Genomic DNA, 6,000 nt, shown 5'->3' with positions numbered 1-6,000 from the left:
CCCCTCCCCTCCCCATTTTCCAAAGGAAATTAATTATATCCTGATTCATCTTTTATAATTTATAGGTGTCTTAGGCTTCTGCTTTGGCTACATTACATTATTTGGCTATTTAGAGGTTCAGCACTAAGTGCAACTAGTTATCTAGGATCCACTTTTCAGCTATGACATCTCTAGAAGGTGATTCATCCCATCGAACAGGGATTTTAGAGGGATGGGTGAATCATCCTCCAGAAGTGCCATGAACAATACAGAACACTCAGTGACTAATATAGGTTAGAACGCTCCCATGAAATGAGAGGAATCCCAATCTCTGTGGCACTGTCAGCCTTTCCACTGGCAAGCTGTTTACACCTGCAGCCAGTTTTCTAGCAGTGCTTATGCTAAAGCTAAGTAGGGAAGATCCCTCCCTGTTAAGTGCTGCAAAGGTGGATATTTATGTACACGGAAAATTGCAAAATTGTATTGGTATTGTTGCATTTCAGGCAATCAATATAATTTGCTAACAGAAACAAATTCTGGATTCCTTTCTATATTACCACTTTCCTGGTTATTCTCAGGAAGTATATATTTCTTCTTTTCAGAAGAAATGCGATGCATTTTTGAGACTGGAATCACATTTTCTTGTATTTGGCCCATTTGCCTAGATTCTGCGGGGCTCTGAACTCTCTGCCCTTGCAAAACTTTACTGAACTCATTGTTAATATTGTTTGCAGGCTCAGTCATGGTTAACCTTTTCTATAATTGCAGACGTCAAAGGTCAAGAACAAATATCTTATCCTGAGTCTTGTTAAACCACTGCTGTAACAGATCCTACAAAATAATAACTTAAGCCTACATCATATGGTATGAATACTCCTGATCTCCACTCATCTGTGTTTTTTCCCCTTGCCAAGTCAGAGCTCCTCATCTTTCAGTGCAAAACTCTGTACCATCTCTGCTCTTTTTGCAAGCTGCCTGCTGCTGAGCTTTAGCTATCTCCGCTTTTCACAGAGCTCTAGTGTTTGATTTTGTTTCTTCCTCTGTACTGCTATGCTTTCTTTTCTGCCTTGGGATCTCTTTTCACTCTGGCAAAATCTTTGCCTTGTCTGTTCTGACTCCTAATCAAATTATGTTATTTTATGCTCAGCCTAACAAAACCAGCATTTTTTTGGAATCTTTTATAAAGTCTACACTTCCACGCTTTATAAAACTGATAGTAATTGATATTAAGCATGAATTCTAACACCAATATGTAGTTCGATCACAAAACTTTGGTTCAAGGCCTCTGCCATCTTTTATAAGTAGTGACCACACTTGGAAATTCTTTATAATCAGTAAAGCACAAAGCAGTAGACTCTTCAGGCTTTTAGATGACTCTTCAGGCTGTGACTTGAGATTGGAGATGGAATTTGGGTCATCCCAGTTCTCCTGGTCTTTTTATCATCCAGTGTGGGAAGTCTTAAAGTTTCCTCGAGGTCTACATACCCATGGCTGTAAGAATGGGCTTTTGCCTGTCCTAGGCTTGCCTTGAAATAGTAGGTTGGAAAGTGCCCAGATCTCCCAACTGAGACATAGATTCAAAATTATCTTTCAGTCCCTTGAGTTCACCCCTGTAATTTGGCATGGGATTGATAGTAGTTTGGGGACACAGAAGCAGCAGCTTCTTAACTAACTAGGATTTTTTTAGTAACAATTTGTCAGTTTTTAACTATTAGCACCACAGCAGCCAAAATATGGAGACATACATGAATTCTGCCCTAACTGTGCTTAGGATTTCTCAGTAATTTTTAAGTGCTCTCCATTCTCCACTGTATGCAGAAGCTTTTTTCAGCCTGTGCCTTCCAGTTGTGGCTGACAGCTTCCCCTTTTCTCTTTGAAGGGCAGACCTTTTAAAAGATCAGATGTCCTTTGATCTCAGGTTTGATAATTTTCCATTTTCTCAGCAGTCAGCTGACAGGCTCCTCCTTGGTTAGAATCTTAGCTGTTAATTTGGAGGAATGTTCTAATCTGGGCCATGATTTATTTTTGCTGAATAATTATTGTTATTATTTATTAAAGAATAATTATAAATACATAAATTATATACAAACAAGCAATTACAGATGCCATTATTACAAACGAAGGATTGTAAATGTAGATAGAATGGCAGTCAGTATTTGTACAAGGCAGAGGTCCTCTGTTCTGCACAAAAATTTCAGCAAAATTCCCAGCAGCAGAAGTGAGAGGACCATCCTACAGAAGCCTCTCCTGGTTCCATTAGCACCCTCCTCTACTGGGACATGCTGCCATTCAATTATACAGTTTGTCTGTGATTTTTCAGACAGCTTTCATGTCATGTTTTGAAGACAATCTGAAATAGTTTTAGTGAGATGCTGTTCTCATGCTTTACAAGCATTTTACAGCTAACTCTTTCATTTTATCCACCCACTTTTAATTGTCAGATTGAGCAATGTTCGTTTATGTCATTGCTGTACTATGTGCTGTAAAAATCATTGTCCTCTTCTTCTAACTGATCATAAAAGAATTATACTTCTTTATCATATATTTGGATAAAATTTTCCAAAGCTCCATAAACAGCTATTCAGAATCCCAGAAAACTTAATGCCATTGATGCATTCCTCTGAAGAGTGTTCAAATACTCTGCATGCTATGGTCACTGAAAATGATCCTTATTCTTTAGAAATAAGTACATTCATATGTATGACACATTATAAATATACTAACTTGCAGCCACATATTCCTTAGCTTCTGTTCCCCACAGCAGACTTTTTTTCAAATATTTCTATGCCAGACTGTTTCCTGCTGGGAAAGCTCTTACCCTGATTACAATTCCTTGAATATTGCTTAAAGAAGCTGACCTCTCTGTTTGGAAGGAGAAATGCTGTGATAGTCCCATTAGTCCTCATAAGAAATATGGACAACATATTAGCAACAATTATTTAAAAGGAAATGGGACTTTCATATTTTCTATATATTACATTTTGAAAAGTTTATGTTTGGGGGAGGAGGATGGATAGACAGTCAGCAGATTAATTGTATAAGTAGCTTTTTCAGAAACAGCCAGTCTCCAAAGAACTGAAAAATATCAGCTGCAAGATAATCTTGAAAATGCGGTGAGTATATACCAAGTAGAATGCTTTTAAATATAATTTGAAGGTAATTTGTATTAATTTAGGAGCAAAATTTTACAACCCTTGCTGGTGTAGGACTGACAGTAATTTTTTACACTTTCCCTTACTGGTTTCTGAAGTAAGAATAAAGGCGTATGGGTTGGAAGACTGCATGTTTGTTGAACAGCCATCTGTTACAGTATCCCTTGGGGATAATACATCAACAGGAGATTTCAAAATGGAAATGCTGTGACCACTGGAGTGATGTCTTGGTTCACAGAAAGACTGGAATCATGACATGAGAAAGTGTGAATTGCTCCTCCTCTTCTCTGAGGTGTTAGTTTTGTAGCCCAATGCTCACAGATTAAATGTCAACACTGTAAGATATCATCCTGCTTATCAAAGCAGCCAAAATTTCCAGTGTGTGTATCCCAAAATTCCAAGCAGTCTCCTTTGCCAGATCCCAAAATGCACTCTTCTTAGCTCCAAAGCTATTAGCTTCTCTTCCATTTCTTTTGCAGTGCCCTACTATGCCTTTGATATGAAAACCTTAGCACCCTGGAAACTGAGCTAATTCCTCAAATTAATTTAATAAAATAAATAATGTACATAGTACAGAACTGATTGTGTTAGCCAGTTTCATATTTAATTCATAAAACTTCCCATGTTTTAATTTATTTGCTGCTGCTACTGCTGCTGCAGAATTTACATTCTTCTTCACCACAGGTTTTCTAGAGAAAAATAATTTTCAGTGATAGAATACAGAATAGTAGGGAAAGAGAAAGGATTAAATGTGGAAGTGAGTTAAATGGTGTCACTGTGTGGAAAACATAAAATACTGCTGTCTACTAGCAAAATGTAATGCTCTAGCAAGGGTTTTGGAGTTTTATTATAGATAAAAAGAAGATTGGCCTTGTCCAAAATCATATTTTAATTGTTGTTTTTGTTCTTATGATTATAGCACTACAGGTGTAATAAGCCCTTCACAGACAGACATAGTAAGGCCATGATTTTGTCCAGGTTTATGACAAGTGCTCCACCACTGTAGTGGTGGGCAGTAGACCCATAGGCAAGGGTGCAAAGGAGCATCTGTGTGGACTGAAGTGCAGACCTGGACTTCATAATCTTGTAGGGAACACCAGAATTAGGTCAGGAGCCATGCTGACTTTCTGTTCCAAATTTTGACAGCTCATTGCACCACATGTTCTTCTGAACTTATTTTTTTAGATTATACTGATAAAAAGAAACCATTTGAGATCTCTTTTTCTAGTTGTTTTAAAGGATCGCAATGATTTGGAACAATATGTTTTCTGGTTTCCATCTGTGATTAAAGTTATGTTTAAATGAGGTGGCATATGTAGGTCTTACGCTGGCTTTTATATTTCTGGGTTTACCAGTTCCCTGACTGCGGTTGCTGGCACAGAGCACCCTCACCAGGACCCCCCCACCCACAGTGCTGCCTTTCTTGGCTTACAGCTTGCCTGCCCGTTGGAAGCAGCCAGCCTCTCCATTCCCTCATGGAGCTGTCTTACCTTTCTTAAAGAAGCAGTTTTATTCTTAACCTGCCTTAAAAAAATAACATGCAACTTACAGAAACAGAAAATATTGGTAGAAGGATTTTCAGAGAAAGTTTCAACTTGACTCAGCTCTCCTGATTTAGACTTTCTAATTTCTGGCTGCAAAATCCCATTAAGACATCTTAAAATCAGTGTCCTGCTTTGGCCAGGAGTTTAATTTGCAGGACGAATAATGATCTTCAGTTATAGTTTTATTCTCCTACCTGCCTCAGTTAAATCTGCCTTCCCTTAAGCACTGCACAGAACTTCATATACAAGACTGCACAACAGTGAAGTAGCTCACAGAAAGTTTTTCCTTTGTTTAAAAAGCATAGTACAAAATTGTAAATTAGCAAATATGCAATGTTATACATTATCTTCTGTTGATCTCTGACAGTTTAATCTAGCAGAAATTTTCTGTGTTTTTCAATTATTTTGTGTTTTGTTTTGGTTTTTTTACATCTAGGTGAACAGTTCTTCATGTAGTGATTCTTCTCTTGATTGTCCATAGTAACACCAGAGAGGTAGACTGGGCAGAGGACAGGGATAGCGAAGCGAGGGAAGCAAGAGTGAGGAAAAGAAAAAAGACAAGAGTAAGACCACCTCTGTGATCTGAGTACAGTTCAACCTGACCATCTTCTTTTACTGGATGCCTTTGCTTTTGTCTCCTACCCAAATGCATTCCTCATGTTGTTATAACTTTACTGTGAGAGAGGCAAGAACTGTGTGTTTTGTCTAGCAAAAGCCAACTAACTGGCAGTCTTCACTCCCTACTCTTGGGGGCTTCCTCTATCCTTTCCTTCATATACAGCCATTGCTGTCCCATGGCCTGTGAACCTGAACTCAGATTTCCCAGTTGGTTGAGGTATCATGCTGTTTCTCACCATCTGGCAAGCCAGTATTTTCATCCAAAAAGGTTAGGATTCGTAGTGTAAAGGAGCTAATTATGTTCAGTGAGAGTTTCATGCTATTCATGCTATTATACCCAAACAAGAAATTAATTGTGGAAATGTTATCCCCAGCAAGTCCCTATTCAGGTGATTCAAAGTTATAGGACAATGTGAATGAAGAGTGGTTTGAAAAGCACCGAAAAGACTATTTAACACATACAGCACAACTGATTTCTCCATGTGTCCTGAATTACAATCCTTCTGGGATTATAGATGGGCAAATACTCACTGTATCATGGGTATGGTTCATTTACGGAGGATTTCACAGCAAGTTCTTTAATAGTCTTGGAGTGGTAGTGTTTCAGTTTTGATTTCATAGTGAGTTTCTCAGGCAAAACAGTTCATTTGCTATTTTTGTAAATACCCTATACAAATGTTTGTTTGCTCTATAAATTTTTATTTTTC

General features: G+C 38.0%; 1 protein-coding gene across 4 annotated transcripts in view; it reads left to right on the top strand.

The window, feature by feature from the left end:
* The window catches only part of IMMP2L (inner mitochondrial membrane peptidase subunit 2), a 479,540-nt gene that overhangs the window by 397,171 nt on the left and 76,369 nt on the right, over positions 1-6,000 (top strand). The window lies entirely within an intron of this gene.

Source organism: Athene cunicularia (genome assembly GCF_003259725.1).
Source record: "Athene cunicularia isolate RWA chromosome 1 unlocalized genomic scaffold, athCun1 chr1_part2, whole genome shotgun sequence".
Lineage (NCBI taxonomy): Eukaryota > Metazoa > Chordata > Aves > Strigiformes > Strigidae > Athene > Athene cunicularia.
The sequence above is the reverse complement of the archived record's forward strand: the minus strand, read 5'-3'. Positions and strand labels throughout refer to the sequence as shown.